Here is a 16,191-nt window from a genome sequence, read left to right as displayed (position 1 = left end):
ACAAGAAAGCCTCGAACATACCAAAATCATTGCCAAATCCAACAATATCAAGAGTTCATAAATACTGTACATACTTGCAGATAAGCTGAGAATTTTAGTTGCAAAAATGCATCCCCAAAAATACATCCCAGATTCAGTTTTACAATGGGTAGGTTTGTCCACCAATATAATAACCCATATATCCTCATGGATAAGACCATAGGTGGATAAACAGACACTTAAATATATAACTCATAAAAAGTCAGGTTGTCTTATCCACTGGGAGCTTGTTTTTCCATGGTTTTTGAATTGAAAATTGGAGAGTCAGGAGATGGGCTTATACTTGAAAATATACAGTAAGCAAAGATTCCAAATTCTGATATTAAAGAAGAAATGACATTAGTGAAAACTACAATGATTCTACACAATCTTCTCTGATCCTGGCTCAACATACCCAATCTCACATATGTTAGTATACTTACTGTAGTCATCAGACCCTTTCAGCAACTGTTTAATATGTCAACCCTGCAACCCTGCTCCAAGGTTGCCTTTTCTTGCACCGATGAATAAACAAACATGGAGGGCAACACAGCTGAATTAATGTGTTTCGAAGAAATGTGGTTGTGGCTGCATGGAATACTCTCAGAATACCCTTTTTTCCTAGAAAATCAAGGAAAATAAGGAGAAGGGGAAAAAAAAAGAAAGGAAGGCAGGTGAAAACTTGTAATAGCTGGAGGAATCCTTCCTTGTGTGAAGACTATTGTTATGGTATTTATTAATGCTGGGGAAAATCAAATTAATTAAAGGAGGTTTTTAAAAATAGTCCCTTTTTTCATTGAGGTTGAACCGCTCCTTTCCCATGCTAAAGTATGATTCATCTCTTTCAGAAGACATCCTACTACACAAAAGAAAGTAAAGCTATCAGATATGAAGTAGCTCAAACCAAGCAAAGACAAGTGCTATCATAAAGAAACCCCAAGAACATTTTTAAAGAAAAAAAAATGATATTAAATGCTCTAGCTGATGGTATTATCCCTGATTGAAGATGCGTATTTGCCACTGATCTGGGTTCTAGCAGTCTTCTTGGTTCTAGCAGCCCATAATTGGATGTCTTACCTTCTTTCAGTTGTACTTGTTGGTTTGCCAGTGGATGCTGGAGCTTTTAATGCCTTTTTTCTCCAAATGATTATAAACTAATGTTTCATTAGTATACAGCTCACATGCTTTGACAGAAAGTACAAAAGAGATATTTTTATACCTTTTCAGAAAGGGTGGGGTATCTTAATGGACTAAAGCAACCCATTACTTCTTGCTGAGAATTAACAAGAGACTGCTGATCTTTTTCTGAGTATTTCAGAAATTTCAAATGTACGATAAACTTGTTTCCCATAACTTTGAAAGAGAAATGCATTAGGCAGAGGCTTCTAAGGAAATGTCATGTTTACTGAAAACTGAATCTACGGTATCTAAAGGTAAAGGTTTCTCTCTCCAGTCATGTCTAGCTTCTTAGCTGAGGAAGCTAGCATTATCAAAAACATTTATGTGATCTTGGGGCCAGCATGACTTTATGCTGAGTGCATGGAATACTGTTCCTTCCACCAAGTGGTACCCATTTATGTACTTGCATTTGCAAGGTTTCAAACAGCGAGGCGGGCAGAAGATGGGACAAGTAATGGGAGCTCACCCCATCATGTAGTGCTTGGGACTTGAACTTGATCTGTTAGCTCTCCAGCTGACAAGTTCTGCATCTCTAACCACTGAGCCATTGCACCCCATGCATTATATCTATATAACAATAGCACTTAGACTTGTATACTGCTTCATAGTGCTTTGTACCCCTCTCTCAGCAGTTTATGGAGTCAGCGTATTGCCTCCACCAATCTGAGTCCTCATTTTACCTATCTCAGAAAGATAGAAGCTGAATTAACCTTGAGCTGATAAGGATCAAACTGTTGGCGATCAGTAGAATTAGTCTGCAATACTGCATTCTAATTACTGCATCATCAATAGTTAGTTTCTTATGTAGTAATGTCAGAGCATTTGGCAGCGTGACTTCCTTTATGAGATAACCCAGGAGCAGCACACAGCACACAGAGACTTAGACGTTAATAGTGGTTTAATTTACAACAGGTATATACAGACAATATATATTTGGTGGCAAAATACCTTTATAAGTAAGCTTTTCTTCTTCCTAACACACGGAGAACTTCTGCCCTGAATACTGGACACAAGAAAAGAGAATCCCGCCCTCTAATGGCTGTCATTTATATACACACCTCTTAAGGGAAACTTTGCTACTTTATACTTATATGTTTATATGTTATGTTCATACTTATACTTGTTTTCTCATACATGCTTGACAAACTAAACTAAATAAATAAAATACTGGATATCCCATGCTCTAATGGAATGGCAGATTTTGGAGACTTTTATCACTAATTCTGCTTTACATCCAAGCCTAACTAAAACCTTGCAAAACCATGTGGTTTTTAAAATATTGATAGAGAAAATGCTCTTAAATTGATTTATTTTCCACTGAATATGGATAGTATGCTTTTTTCCCCATTAAATAACCAAAAATAAAAAAGGCCAAACAAACACACCCAACACTAACACCCTAATGACTTCAAATGTTTTAGCACCCATTATGGTCCTCAGGGAAAATTCAAGCTTAGTAGGAAATAACATTTTCAAGGATAATTCCACACATATGAAAGGATCCCCCAGAAGCATTGCTTTATACTTTTATCACTCTGAAAGTTAGGATGGATGGCGGCAACGGGACAGATCCAAGATGCCTAGATGTACCCCATAATGGATATTGGTAATATTGAAAGCTCTTAGTAGAAGACAATACAATGACTTACCAAGAAACATAGATATTCTGAACAGCTGTAGCATTTTATGAAAGTGTTTTATTGCATTGTATTAGTGCATTAAGAGTTTTCAGCATATTTTTTTTTAAAAAAATTGATGACGCAGAGGTTTTAGACAACGAAATCTAAGAAAATGCAAACACAATCTAAAACATTACAAGAAATGGTATTAAATATGTTTTTGCTCACTCCATAAAGCAGCAGTGTCTTTTCTCAAAACCATGAGCTGCCTTCCCCAACTATATTGTGATCCTAGGAAAGGAAATCTTCAGTTTAAGGAGTTGCCAAAGGTGTTCTGTGCAAGCCAGCATGTTCTAAAACTTCTTATTGCCTTTGAATTTGACATGGTGCAAGCACAGAAAAAGAAAGCGATCAAAATTCCTTTCCCAGTGTATAATTAAGACACCAAGGAAAAAAAGCTTTTCCTTCAAGTGACTGACATATATTTTATTGAAACAGATAGGAATGGCTGACTCTTTCATACCTGTTGAGATTTCTTCTTTTGATTTTCTATGGAAGGAGTCGGTGAAAGAAGCAGAGGAAGAAACAAAATAAAAAATGGGGTGTCATTCTGCAACCTTCTTCTTCTTCCTAGCTATCCCAGGGTCTACTTATCAGCAAAGCCATCCCCATTTGGCTTGATCCAGGGAATCTTCAGCGGTGACACCCATGGATTTCATGTTCTCCTTAATTTGATCTATTCACCATTTCTTGGATCTGCCATTGAGTCACTGGACATCAGGGTCCAGACACATGGCCATCCTCAGCACCGGTTCTTCTTTACCACGTATCCATACCGTACAAGTCTTCATTCCTGCAGTTTTGCTATAATGGGCACGACAATCAGTGGTGGGATTCAATTTTTTTTTAAAAAAAATGGTTCTGTGGGTGTGGCTAGTTGGGCATGGTCATGTGACTGGGTGGGCGTGGCTTCTTTTTTTCCCCACCCACTCCCCTCATCTTTTTGCCTCCTGAGCCTCAGGGTAGCCTCCTGGGGGGGGTGTTTTTGCTCTCAGGAAGCTTCCTTGGGGCCCAGGAAGGCAAAAAATAAAGCACAAGGTGGCACACAGAACCTCCCTGCGCTCCATTTTTGGGACCCCCGCATGTCCCTTTTTGTTTCTTGGGCCTCCTGGGTGAAGCAGTAAGACAGTGAGGGGGATCCCGGCTCAGTTGCTCATTGGAACAGCTGAACATCGGGAGGGAAAAATGAAAAAAGAAATACTTTGAGGAATGACTGGGTGGGGAAGAATGCAGTCAGCGATATCGGGCATGCACACAATGTCGCAGATGTGCGATAAGGACTGGCTGGGAGGGGACGGGAGGGGTGGGCGAAGAGGGGTGGGGACAGCCAGGGGCACGATGTCCCAGTTCTCCGAACTGTGCAGAATCATAACAATCTATTCTATAGAACCAGTCAAAACCGGTAGAATTACACACCTGCTCCCAATTGACATTGGAGGTTACCATTCATGGTTTGGTTGAATCACTTTAGTCCGATGCAACATCAGAGCATTTGTATTTCCATCATGTGTAGGATCTCCTCATGCCTTGCCATCATTGGCCAGCATTCCAATCTGTAGAGGGCAACTAGGTGTCCTATCATTCTGTAAATCTTTGACTTGAAGCTTTAAGGAATCTGGTGATCACACAGGACTCCAGTTACCTGGCAGCACTTCATCAAGGTTACATTGATCATTGAGTACATGTGTCTGGAAACCTCTCACGGTTGCTGCATACGAGGGAATTGTGGTACTTGAATTGCTCTGCTTTCCTCAGGTCTTCTCCAATACCAACGGTTCCATTTGTTTGGGGGCCACATTCCATATATTCTGTTTTCTTGGTTTTTTTACTCAAAATCCACATTTGGCAAGCTGTTTGTTCCATTGCCATGTTTGCTCTTTGAGGTCTTCACATTGCTCATTCACCAAGAAGATATCAACATAGAGGAGTGATCATGGATGGGCAACTGGAGGTTAAGCATCACAATGTCCATGCACACAATGAATAATAGGAGTGAAAGTGCTGGTCCTTGATGTACTCTAACATTGATGGTGAAGGTAGGAGATGTTCCTACTGCACATCGGACCATGCTAGTGACACTATGGTAGAATAATTGAATCTACAGGATGTAGGCGGGGTGGGCTGCACTTACGGTCACAGCCAGTTCACATCCAAGCTGTGCATAGGTTTCACCTGGGTAATTGCAATACCATTAAGGGACTGGAAGCTAAAACATATAAATAACGGTTGCTGGAACTGGTACGTCTAGTTTGATGAAAAGGAAGACATGATAGCAGTCTTCCAATATCTCAGGGGTTGCTGCAAAGAAGAGGGAGTCAAGCTATTCTCCAAAGCACCTGAAGGCAGGACAAGAAATAATGGTTGGAAATTAATTGAAGAGAGAAGCAACCTGGAATTAAGAAGAAACTTCCTAACAGTGAGGACAATTAATCAGTGGAACAACTTGCCTCCAGAAGTTGTAAATGTTCAAACACTGGAAGTTTTAAAGAAGAGATTGGATAATCATTTGTCTGAAGTGTTGTAGGATTTCCTACCTAAGCAGGGGTTGGACTAGAAGATCTCCAAGGTCCTTTCCAACCCTGTTATTCTATCCTATTCCATCCAGAAAGTTATTAGACTGAACCCTGTTTTCCCCATCCAGGCATCTATAGCTACTCTGTTTACATTCTTGTAGAAAATTCTGCAGGAATTGAGATAATATTTATTCTTGTCCCACAGAAACAAAATTTCTGTGTATTAATTTAGAAAGGATGTGGCCTGTATTACTCATTTATTTATTAATAAATCTCATTCATCTAGTTTTGGGTAGTGATCAAGGATTTTAATAGAATATACAAGATGTGTTTGTATATGTGTATGTGTGTGTGTGTGTGTGTGTGTGTGTGTGTGATTTTCTTTGAAGTCTAAATATAGGGAATGCTGCACTGTTTCTTTTATTTACAAACTCTCTTAATCTTAACTCATCACAATCTACATAAATCTCTTCCAACTGTGAGAGATGTAAAAGCTCTTAACAGTAACACTCATTTTTCAGAAGGAGAACTCCAGCCTTAAATTTGTGGATTAAAATCTATGTCACAGCATGCACTAGCCCAGGGTTATTCAACTTTAAGCCCCATCAGGTTCAAACTTCAGGATGTGGGCAGAATTAGCCTGCAATACTGCATTCAAATACTGCATTTGAACTATGGTGCTGGAGAAGATCCTGTGAGTCCCTTGGACTGCAAGGTGATCCAACCAGTCAGTCCTAGAGGAGGTCAACCCTGACTGATCTTTAGAAGGCCAGATCCTGAAGTTGAAACTCAAATACTTTGGCCACCTAATGAGAAGAAAGGACTCACTGGAGAAGAGCCTAATGGTGGAAACAATTGAGGGCAAAAGAAGAAGGGGATGGCAGAGAATGAGGGGGCTGGATCAGAGATGGTATTCAGCAGGTTCTGACCAGTTCTGGAGAACCGGTAGAGGAAATTTTGAGTACTTCAGAGAACCGGTAGTAGAAATTTTGAGTAGTTTGGAATACCACCTCTGACAAGCCCCGCCCCCATCTATTATTTATGTCATGAGTCCCAGCTGATCAACTGGCCCTTCTTTTGTTACCCTGCACAGGAAAATGGAACTGGAAAGCAGGTTAGGGATGTGGAGGGAATGGGGTTTTTGCAGTAACCTTCCTCTGGAGTGGGGTAGGAATGGAGATTTTACAGTATCCTTCCCCTGCCATGCCCACCAAGCCACACCCACCAAGCTTTTTCAGGGAATTCGGTTGGCCTTCACTTGATGCCATTAGTTCCTTCTTTAGAAAAAGGGAGATTGAGCAGGATGAAGCTATAAACTTTCTTCGAAAGAACAAAAAAAGAATTTGTGTCATATGCATTTCTGACTTTTGCAAGTATGATCGCACACAAGATGCAAAGGAAGTGGTTAAAAATATGATCGTAACAGAGATGAAATGATAGAGGGTGTTGAAGCTCCAGGAATGTTGGGTGTGTGTGCATGATCAACATTATGCAAGTACAAGCCATAGAACAAAGTCAAACTAGAGTCTTGGACTTTAAGAAAACTAATTTCAATAAGCTCAGAGAGAGCTTGGGAAGGATTCCATGGATGAGAATCCTCAAGGGGAAAACAACTCAAGAAGCTTGGGAAATTTTGAAAAGTGAGATTATAAAAGCCCAGTCTAGCACAATACCAATGAAGAAGAAAAATAACAACTCTCAAAATAAACCAGCATGGCTGCATAAAGAACTCTCTGACAAATTGAAAGACAAAAAGGACAAGTATAAAAAGTGGAAATAGGGCACATAATTAAGGCAGAATATCAGCAAATAGCCTGAGCCTGCAAAAATGAAGTGAGGAAAGCTAAGGCTCACAATGAACAAAGGCTTGCAACAAAAGTAAAAAAAAAATAACAAAAAAAGCTTCTTCCAACATATTAAAAACAAGAAAAAAGTCAAGGAAACAGTTGGTCCATTGCTGGGAGAAAGTGGCGAGAAAGTGACAAGCAACATGGAGAAAGAGAACTACTTTTTTTTTGCATCTGTCTTTACACAAAGTGGAAAAAGAGTTCAACCTATCAAAAACAGCACCACAAAAAACAGATTAGGAATACAAGTTAAAATAGGACCAGAATAGATATAGAAGGCTAGTTCCTAAATTGTCCTTAGAAGTGTCACTACAAGAAGCCTTTTTAGAAGGGAGAGGATAACAAAGAAAAACCATGGATGGCACATGCTGATTTTTAAATCTATCTATCTATCTATCTATCTATCTATCTATCTATCTATCTATCTATCTATCTATCTATCTATCTATCTATCTATCTATCTGTGAAATACCACTCACACGTCATCACAAAATCTCCAGAACCATAAAGCCTACAAACTTGGTACATATGTTCCTCTTGGCTTCTAGGTGCTCATTGAGAAAGGATTTTTCTGAATGACCATCAGAGCCTTAGTATTTCCTATATTATTATTATTAACATGCTCTGATGCTAAGGAGTTCTACTCCCCCTCCCCACCTAAAAAAAACTCTGTTCCAAATGCAAAATACAAGCAGAGGAGAAGAGTTTCAGTTCAGTTTCATAAGCAGCAATCAGATTTAGTACAGAACAGTTGAGCTAAGCCACACCCAGGCTCCTTGCTGTCTCCACAACAAATACTGTTTCACTTTCCAAATAGCCCTCAACTCTCTCACACACTGACAGGATGCTTGCCAGATGAATACCGATGGATGCTGGTAGGCAGAGGCAGAATTTTTTTCCCTTATTTTCCTCCCCAAAAACTAAGCCTGACCACATAGTTTCATAGCGAAGCACGGGTATCGAACTAGTGTTTAAATGTTTTGAAACACTTAAATTGGATTAAAATATTTTTTTACAGATCAAGAAATGCAAGTTACATACCAATGATAAGGATCTTATTGCAAATGTTGCAATTTAATTTTGAAGATGAACATTGATGCAATTATTTTTAAGCCATAATATATATAAACAAACTAAGGCAGATATTATATAATAATATAATATAATATAATATAATATAATATAATATAATATAATATAATATAATATAATATAATATAATATAATATAATATACATATACATATACATACATATATGTATGTATGTATGTATATGTATATATACATTTTCAGTCTCAAATGCATTTAATTCAAAAGCATTGGCCAAGTTATCATCAACCTATGCCCTATGCCATCCGTGGTCTCCCTTTTCTTTTTTTTAAAAAAAAGTTTTTTTGTGGTGGCACCCCTAAGGGCAATTTAGGAAATAAACTTACTTTATATCTAGTAAGTAAGTCTTTATTGATTATCCCTTGGGCCATATCAAAGTGCAAAGTTCCAGCAACAAATTGTTACTAAAATTTAATAAAAGCAATTCAAAATGAAATTTGATAAAATACTATTTAAAATGGAATCTAGACAAAATACGATCTAAGATGAAATAGTAATAAAATACAATCCAAAATAAAATTGTAAAAATGTACCATAATTTAAGATATAGATAAAATATAATAACATGATATTTCGGAGTCGCCCTTGCAGTCTACCCCAATCAATCCCACATGCACGGATCTCAACCGAATCATTTTGTTTAAATACTGTGCTACTTTAAATGTTATTTTCAAGTTCTGTCTGGACATAAGGTAAGTTATTTTGATATGGGTATCCCAATGGGTCATTCGTCTGATATATAGACCAAGATACCTGTCTCTCATCCTCTTCTACAGGCAACAGTCAAATAGGATGTGAGCCAGGTCCTCTACCTCTGCTGCTCCGCAAATGCAGAGCCACTCATTGTACAGTATTGCATGAAATCTTCCGTATCTAACCATTGTGTCAAGCTGTTCAAATCTCACTCTCGTGAATATCTCCCTAAGATGTTTTGGGAGTTGTGACTTCAAGTAACTATCTACTTGGAAAGTACATTTGTATTTACTCAACCATTTCAAGTTACCTACCTGTAAGGTAGCTATATCAGTTTGTGCATCTATATCCTTAATTCTTTGGGCAACTCTTTTTTTTAGATTGTTCTCCTGTTACACAAGAGATAGGAAGACCACATCTTCTTACAAAATTTGTTAGGGTAATCATCCAGGAGATTTGTGATTATAGTTTTATTTGCTCTAGTAGGCATAATTTGGGTAGTCTATCAGTCTCCATTTCGTTAACTTTGCAACAGTAGTTATAAGCTCTAATTTTAGATAATGCCTGAATTGTATAAATTCCCAATTCAGCTCTAACTGCTGCAGCAGATGTTCTTGGGTCTACATTCAAAATACATCTCAAATGCTGCGACTGTATTTGTTCTAGGACTGTGGTTGAGTAAAGACCCCAAATTTCTTCTCCATACAAGAGCATTGTGGTAACCTTAGCCTTATAAACCTTGATAAATGGGAGTAGGGACCCTGGATAACAATTTGTTGCTGGAACTTTGCACTTTGATATGGCCCAAGGGCTAAACAATAAAGACTGACTGACTGACTGACTGACTGACTGACTTACTTACTTACTTACTTACTTACCTTATTTTATATCTATTCCAAACACTTAACTATGTCATGTCTAACAAGAGGATTCTTAAACACTACATTAACTACTCCTTTCTCATACTGTAAAACAAACAAACATGTGAACCAAATTTCAGGGTTAGGGTTCTAAATAACAGGATCCATGCAATGAAAACTCCAAGGCCAAGGTGCACCTCAAAGTCCAAATTTATTAGGCATATTGTATTGGCATTCTGAAGAAAACCTGATTCTGAAGTCCCGAGGTTTTCCCCACCCAAATTAAAAAGCAAAGTTTTTCCCTTCCAGTTCACATGTCCATCATATGACCCAACCAGGTCATAGTCCCAACTCCAGTTGGTTTCAGTCCATGCCTTCACCAGCACCTGGTGGGAATGTCCTTGGTTCCCAGGAGGAAGAATTTTTTATTTCGGCTACAAGTCTATTCCCCCCTCCCATTCCCTCCCATTCCCATACCTCCGACCAGCCTCCCTGTGGCAGCCCTGAAGACATTATAAAAGGGCTTCAGGGTAGTGGTGGGATTCAAAAAAATTTATTATCAGTTCTGTGGGCATGGCTTGGTGAGCATGGCATGACTTGGTGGGCATGGCTTGGTGGGCATGGCTTGGTGGGCGTGGCAGGGGAAAGATACTGTAAAATCCCCATTTCCTCCCCACTCCTGGGGGATGGTTACTGCAAAATCCCATTCCCTCCCCACCCTACTAACCTGCTTTCCAGCTCTGTTCTCCTGTTCAAGGCAACAAAAGAAGACCCAACCAATCAGCTGGGACTTGGGAGGCAGAGAACAGATGGGGGCGGGGCCAGTCAGAGGGTGGTATTTGCCAGTTCTCCGAACTACTCAAAATTTTTGCTACCGGTTCTCTAGAACTGGTCAGAACCTGCTGAATACCACCTCTGATTCAGGGCTGACATTCAGTTCATGACCTGAAAATGTGTTTAGCCTTTTGATAGGATCTTTCAGTACTGCTTGTGCATCTTGCATGTGATATAACACATTCAGCTGCAAAAATCATAGATGCATATAATGCAAGTTCTTTTTCTTTCTGAGAAAATCTGCAGCTGCTGATGGCCAGCTCAGTTCCCTTTTTCTGAAGAGGGAACTAACTTCATCAAGCAAAGGCCAACCGAATTCACCGAAAAAGATCTCATCCTTCAATTCTGAAAGAGACCTCCTAGTCTCCTCTGGAGATTCTTCCTATATCATCACCAGGTATGTCAGCAGTAAAGTTAGAGTTCGTGTTGTGATAGTTGTTATTTGCAGAATATTCCTCTTTGAGCTCAGGACAGGACTGGGGGACAATTAGAATGGGATCAGCAAATCCTCTGGCAAATGACTCAAATTTTGTTCCAGAATGCTGTGACCCCAATCTTTTCATCTCTGATTCCAATAAATTTTAACATATCTATTATGAATTATATTCTCATGCTATTAATTGTTAGCTGCTATTCTTTCTAAAACAGATTGGGAATAGAATTCTTTATTGGCCAAGTGTGATTGGATACACAAGGAATTTGTCTTTGGTGCATATGCTCTCAGTGTACATAAAAAGAAAAAATACATTCTTCAAGAATCATAAGGTACAACACTTATTGATAGTCATAGGGTACAAATAAGCACTCAAATCATACTAGAAGACAATATAAATCTTAAGGAAACAAAATTACAGTCATACAGTCACAGGTGGGAGGAGATGGGTGATAGGTATGATGAGAAGATTAATATTAATAGTAATGCAGACTTAGTAAATTGAGGAAATTATTTGTTTAGCAGAGGTATGGCATTTGGGAAAAACTGTCGATGTGTCTAGTTGTTCTGGTTTGCAGGGCTCTATAGTGTTGTTTTGAGGATAGGAGTTGACACAGTTTATGTCCAGGATGTGAGGGATCTGTAAATATTTTCACAACCCTCTTTTTGACTCGTGCAGTATATTGGTCCTCAATTGTAGCAGGTTGGTAGTAATTGTTTTTTCTGCAGTTTGTCTCTCTATTTTTAAAAATCCTTTTTTTTATTATGGTGTTTTGATTGGAAAGGGGGACCATCACAATAAAGATTAGTGTTAACATTAAAATCCATAGTTTGGGACACCTTGTTTGGAATGCCTTACTGATATTAATCTTGCTCATCAATGACAAAACATCCATCTTTGGACAACAATGGAAAACTCATCAAGTAGCTCAAACCCCTTAAGTCCTTTTTCAAGAGCTACTGAATCTGGCTGAATCCATTCTCCTAGCAATCATTAGCTACTAACTTTTAAAAGATTTTCACTCAGTTTTTAAATTTTTGCTAAAATTCTTTTAGCAAAAAAAAACGTTCTTCAAGGTATCTGTTATATGAAATTGACTCTTTGCAAGTTCAGGATGAGTCTCAGAAACTGTGTTTGGAGTCTGTGTGGAGCTTTCTGATACATCCACTATAGTGGGGCTTTGAGCACTTGTATTTTGTACCGCTAAATTATAAGTGCAGGGTCAATCATTTCAAATGTTGGCAGAAAATTTGTGGCATTATCCTTTTCTGGTTCTCTTCTACCAGACTCTAACCTCCTTGTTTTATTCTGGAGAGCCTTCTATGGATATAACATACAATGTGCCACCGTACTTCTTGATTAGATTTTTCAGTTCATATAGAGCATAGATATTTCAATCATTGCCTTCTGTCCTACCAAATCTTCTTCTTCTCTCTCTCTCTCTTTTGGTTGGGGTTTCCTTTGTTTACCTTTTCCCTGCTCTTTCTCCTCTACATTCTGCCCAAGTAAATGACTTATTTTCTATTATTGCAAAAATAATATGTCCTTACTTTTGATACCTTCTATGGCACGGGTCTCCAAAGTTGACAACTTCAAGACTTGTGGACTTCAACTCCCAGAATTCCTCCTTCAGTCATGTTAGCTCAGGAATTCTGGGAGTTGAAGTCCACAAATCTTAAACTTGTCAAGTTTGAAGACCCTTGTCCTATGGTGATGATTTTAAGCTGGCTTCTATGGTGTTTTATATGGCTATTGTTTCATTGCATTGTTCACTGTATTTTATTATTTTGTTTTATGTTTCACTTTAGTGTAGTGTGGATTTAGTCTAATATGTTTTAATTAAATGTTAGCTACCTAGAACCTTAGGAAGACAGGTTCAGGTCACAGAGGGCAGAGTTATTTCAATGTTTGTCTCCTGTCCTACTAAATGTTCTTATCCTTTTTGTTGGTTAGGACTTCTTTTGCTTACTTTTTGCCTTTTTTCTCCCCTGCATTCTGCCCAAGTAATTACTCATATTTTTGCCAAAAGATGTCCTTTGAGATCTTCTACGAAGATCATTTTAAGGTTGTTTCTGTGATGTTATATATGTTTCATCATATGCTTCATTTTATTTTATTATTTTGTTTTATATTTTACTTTAATGTAAGGTAAAGGTTTATTTAAGGTAAATTACCCAGGCCTTGTGCTCTGGAGGGGACCCTCTAGGGGGCAGTGTTCATCTCCATTACAAAGCCGAAGAGCCAGCGCTGTTCGAAGATGTTTCCGTGGTCATGTGGCCGGCATGAATAAATGCCGAAGGTGCACAGAACGCTGTTACCTTCCCACCAAAGTGGTCCCTATTTTTCTTCTTGCATTTTTTTACATGCTTTCAAACTGCAAGGTTGGCAGAAGCTGGGACAAGTAATGGGAGCTCACCCCATTACACAGTGCTAGGGATTTGAACCACTGACCTGCCAACCTTTCTGATCAATAACCTCAGCATCTTAGCCACTGAGCCACCACATCCCCCTTTACTTTAGTGTAGTGTAGAGTAATCTAATGTAATTTAACGAGATTTCAGCTACCTTGGGAAAACAGGCCATTCTGTACAGGAATGATGAAGTGATCTTGGAGATCTGCAGAGACCATTTGATTCTTTTTGATCTAAGAGGAAAGAGGGGGAAAATGCTCTCTGGCTTTTAGGACTTCTTCTTCTATTTCTTCCCTGATGCTAATAACAGAAAGACATGGAAAGAAGAGGAAGAGAACATTCAAATCAGCAGTTCTGTCCCTAAATGGTGAATCATCTAAAGGGAAGTGGTAGCAATATTGCTACATAGAAAGATAAATCCAAGCCAAGAATCAAAATAGATTAATTTGTCAAGCTTTCAATATTTTCTTATTATAGCTGATAGTACTACATTTTCAGTATTTGCTGCCTGTATCTGTTTCCTGACCTGCCCTATCTCAAAAGTCTGACACCTATTTATGGTTTTGTCAATAACCAATCATAAATGAAGCAAAACAAATCTCCAAACAATACTACAAGGATGTAATAATATACTAAATTTTATCATTGAGATAGTTCTGCTTAAGATTCCCTCACACAAATATTAGAAGCACTCACCACACTGATCAATTTATTCTAAGGGTCATCAGCATTGACTGTTACTTGGCTGTCTTCTTCCCAATTTGACAACAATGTCATCATCCATTATACCAGTCTATCATAATCTGTGCCATTACATGATCTTTCCTCTTCTGTGCAATTCATTACAGTCTAATTTTAGTTACAGGCAGAGATCAGCAAGTTCTGACTAGTTCTGGAGAACCGGTAGCAGAAATTTTGAGTAGTTCGGAGAACCGGCAAATACCGCCTCTGACTGGCCCCGCCCCCATCTATTCTCTGCCTCCCGAGTCCCACCTGATTGGCTGGGTCTTCTTTTGTTATCCTGCACAGGAGAACGGAGCTGGAAAACAGTTTAGTGGGGGTGGGGAGGGAATGGGATTTTGCAGTAACCTTCCCCCAGGCGTGGGGTGAGACTGGAGATTTTACAGTATCCTTCCCCTGCCACACCCACCAAGCCACACCCATCAAGCCACACCCACAGAACCAGTAATAAAAAATTTTGAATCCCACCACTGGGCTGGATAGAGTCACTGAAGCACTTAGTGTGAGCTTAAATGGACTCCAGGGGATGGTAGAGGACAGAAAAGCCTGGAGGGATGTTGTCCATGGGGTCATGATGGGTTGGACATGACTTCATGACTAACAACAACTGCATTCTAACCACTATGACACCATAGTTCATGGCTTAATTAGCTACTGATTAGATGCTACAATAAAAGACTGCCTGAAATGTTTGTGTGAAAATTAAAGCAGCAAAACATGCCTTATTTTGCTACTAAATATAAACATCACAACTTTTTTAATGTTGTAATTTAGATCAATACCCATGAAGCCCCCAGGGCAACCAACTGTTCCACTATGTAGTTTCTTTTGTCCTGATAAAGGAGAAGATATAGGCAAATGTGAATTCTTTCAATGCTTTGTTTTTATCCAACAAAACCTCTAATTTCTGCTGTCCTGGAAAATAAGTTTGGAAAATAACTCTCTTCTTTGTAGCATCCCCTCAAATTTTGAAACACTACTATCATGTTGCCCCTAGACCTTCTTTTCTCTAAACTAGAAATACCCAATTCCTGCAACTATTCTTCATATGTTTTAATCTCCTAATTATCGTTGTTGCTCTTTTTTGAACTCTTTCCAAAGTCTCAACATCTGTTATGTAATGTGGTGACCCAAACTGGATGCACTATTTCAGATGTAGCCTTACTAAGGTTTTATAAAGCAATGCTAATATTTCACTTGATTTCAACACTATCACTCTATCATTAGCATTTTTGGCTGCCACCGCACATTGCTCATATTTAAAATATTGTCCACTAGGCTCCAAGATGTCTCATAGTTATTAGGGTTTCACCTAATCTGTACTTGTAACTGGTTTTTTCTGCCTAAGTGTAAAACCTTACTTTTTTCTATATTAAATTTCATTTTATTGGATTGGGCCCAGTGTTCAAGTTTGTCATGGTCCACTGGATCCTGAGCCTATCTTCTGGGTCTGAGCTATTCCTGCCAGCTTAGTATCATCTGCAAATTTGATGGGTTCCCCTTCTATTCCTTCCTATATGTTTTTTATGAAGATATTGAAGAGTAGTGAGCCTAAGATGGATCCCACTGCTTACCTCCCTCCCTATAGATGTAGTACCATTAACGACTATTCATTGAGTGTGATTTGTAAACCAGTTCTAAATCTATCTGATAGTGATGCTGTCTATCCCACATTTTTCTAGCTTACCAAAAAGTAGGTTGTGGTCTACTTTGTCAAATGCATTACTGAAATCCAAATATATTATGTCCACTGTCTTTCACTGATCCGCTAATTTAGTCACTTCATCAAACAATGAAATACAATTTGTTTGCAATGATCTGTCTTTGGCAAACCCATGTTGGCTTGATGCCACTCCATAAAGCAGCAGTAT

At 38.7% G+C, this 16,191-nt stretch overlaps 1 protein-coding gene across 1 annotated transcript in view; it reads left to right on the top strand.

Moving 5' to 3' along the window:
• The first annotated feature begins 10,982 nt into the window (after positions 1–10,982).
• Positions 10,983–16,191, top strand: part of LOC113451557 (proto-oncogene Mas-like) — a 55,485-nt gene continuing 50,276 nt past the window's right edge. The window contains exon 1 of the mRNA XM_087931754.1: positions 10,983–11,131. The gene's annotated coding sequence lies outside the window, so the exon portion shown is untranslated. The remainder of the gene's footprint in view (positions 11,132–16,191) is intronic.

The sequence above is a fragment of the Pseudonaja textilis genome, chromosome 3, assembly GCF_049901715.1.
Source record: "Pseudonaja textilis isolate UNSWEBS1 chromosome 3, rPseTex1.2, whole genome shotgun sequence".
NCBI lineage: Eukaryota > Metazoa > Chordata > Lepidosauria > Squamata > Elapidae > Pseudonaja > Pseudonaja textilis.
Note: the sequence above shows the minus strand (reverse complement) of the source record. Positions and strands in the feature narration are given on the sequence as shown.